This window comes from Aegilops tauschii, chromosome 1 (genome assembly GCF_002575655.3).
Source record: "Aegilops tauschii subsp. strangulata cultivar AL8/78 chromosome 1, Aet v6.0, whole genome shotgun sequence".
NCBI classification, from domain to species: domain Eukaryota; kingdom Viridiplantae; phylum Streptophyta; class Magnoliopsida; order Poales; family Poaceae; genus Aegilops; species Aegilops tauschii.
This window is the reverse complement of record NC_053035.3, coordinates 242,107,623-242,110,291: the sequence shown is the minus strand read 5'-3', so window position 1 is coordinate 242,110,291 and position 2,669 is coordinate 242,107,623.

The following is a 2,669-nucleotide window of genomic DNA, read 5'->3' as shown; positions in this document are numbered from 1 at the left end:
CCCGCCATGACGCTTTGCTTAGAACTGCACCAACTGACAGCTCCACCATTCAATATAAACACGTATCTAGTTTGTGACTAGAGTCATCCGGATCAGTGTCAAAGCTTGCATCGACGTAACCATTTACGACGAGCTCTTTGTCACCTCCATAAATGAGAAACATATCCTTAGTCCTTTTCAGGTATTTCAGGATGTTCTTGACTGTTGTCCAGTGATCCACTCCTGGATTACTTTGGTACCTCCCAGCTAACATTGCATACATGATAGAGCCTATGGCTGAAGCATAGGGAACACTTTTCATTTTCTCTCTATCTTCTGCAGTGGTCGGGCATTGAGTCTGACTCAACTTCACACCTTGTAACACAGGCAAGAACCCTTTCTTTGCTTGATCCATTTTGAACTTCTTTAAAACTTTATCAAGGTATGTGCTTTGTGAAAGTCCAATTAAGCGTCTTGATCTATCTCTATAGATCTTGATGCCCGATATATAAGCAGCTTCACCGATGTCATTCATTAAAAAACTCTTATTCAAGTATCCTTTTATGCTATCCAGAAATTCTATATCATTTCCAATCAACAATATGTCATCCACACATAATATTATAAATGCTACAGAGCTCCCACTCACTTTCTTGTAAATACAGGCTTCTCCAAAATTCTGTATAAAACCATATGCTTTGATCACACTATCAAAACGTTTATTCCAACTCCGAGATGCTTGCACCAGTCCATAGATGGATCGCTGGAGCTTGCACACTTTGTTAGCATCCTTTGGATCGATAAAACCTTCAGGTTGCATCATATACAACTCTTCTTCCAGAAATCCATTCAGGAATGCAGTCTTTACATCCATTTGCCAAATTTCATAATCATAAAATGCGGCAATTGCTAACATGATTCGGACGGACTTAAGCATCGCTACGAGTGAGAAAGTCTCATCGTAGTCAACTCCTTGAACTTGTCGAAAACCTTTCGCAACAAGTCGAGCTTTGTAGACAGTAACATTACCGTCAGCGTCAGTCTTCTTCTTGAAGATCCATTTATTCTCGATGGCTTGCCGATCTTCGGGCAAGTCAACCAAAGTCCACACTTTGTTCTCATACATGGATCCCATCTCAGATTTCATGGCCTCAAGCCATTTTGCTGAATCTGGGCTCATCATCGCTTCCTCATAGTTCGTAGGTTCGTCATGGTCAAGTAACATGACTTCCAGAACATAATTACCGTACCACTCTGGTGCGGATCTTACTCTGGTTGACCCACGAGGTTCAGTAGTAACTCGATCTGAAGTTACATGATCATCATCATTAGCTTCCTCACTAATTGGTGTAGGAGTCACAGGAAAAAATTTCTGTGATGAACTACTTTCCAATAAGGGAGTAGGTACAGTTACCACATCAAGTTCTACTTTCCTCCCGCTCACTTCTTTCGAGAGAAACTCCTTATCTAGAAAGGATCCATTCTTAGCAACGAATGTCTTGCCTTCGGATCTGTGTTAGAAGGTGTACCCAACAGTCTCCTTTGGGTATCCTATGAAGACACATCTCTCCGATTTGGGTTCGAGCTTATCAGGTTGAAGCTTTTTCACATAAGCATGGCAGCCCCAAACTTTAAGAAACGACAACTTTGGTTTCTTGCCAAACCAGAGTTCATAAGGTGTCGTCTCAACGGATTGAGATGGTGCCTTATTTAACGTGACTATAGCCGTCTCTAATGCATAACCCCAAAACAATAGCGGTAAATAAGTAAGAGACATCATAGATCGCACTATATCAAGTAAAGTATGATTACGACGTTCAGACACACCATTACGCTGTGGTGTTCCGGGTGGCGTGAGTTGCGAAACTATTCCGCATTGTTTCAAATGAAGACCAAGCTCGTAACTCAAATATTCTCCTCCACGATCGGATCGTAGAAACTTTATTTTCTTGTTATGATGATTTTCCACTTCACTCTGAAATTCTTTGAACTTTTCAAATGTTTTAGACTTATGTTTCATCAAGTAGATATACGTATATCTGCTCAAATCATCTGTGAAGGTGAGAAAATAACGGTATCCGCCGCGAGCCTCAACATTCATCGGACCACATACATCAGTATGTATGACTTCCAAAAAATCTGTTGCTCGCTCCATTGTTCCGGAGAACCGCGTTTTAGTCATCTTGCCCATGAGGCATGGTTCGCAAGTACCAAGTGATTAATAATCAAGTGATTCCAGAAGTCCATCAGAATGGAGTTTCTTCATGCGCTTTACACCAATATGACCTAAACGGCAGTGCCACAAATAAGTTGCACTATCATTATCAAATTTGCATCTTTTGGCTTCAATATTATGAATATGTGTATCACTACTATCGAGATTTAATATAAATAGACCACTCTTCAAGGGTGCATGACCATAAAAGATATTACTCATATAAATAGAACATCCATTATTCTCTGATTTAAATGAATAACCGTCTCGCATCAAACAAGATCCAGATATAATGTTCATATTCAACGCTGGCACCAAATAACAATTATTCAGGTCTAAAACTAATCCCGAAGGTAGATATAGAGGTAGCGTGCCGACCGCAATCACATCGACTTTGGAACCATTTCCCACGCACATTGTCATCTCGTCCTTAGCCAATCTTCGCTTAATCCGTAGTCCCTGTTTCGAGTTGCAA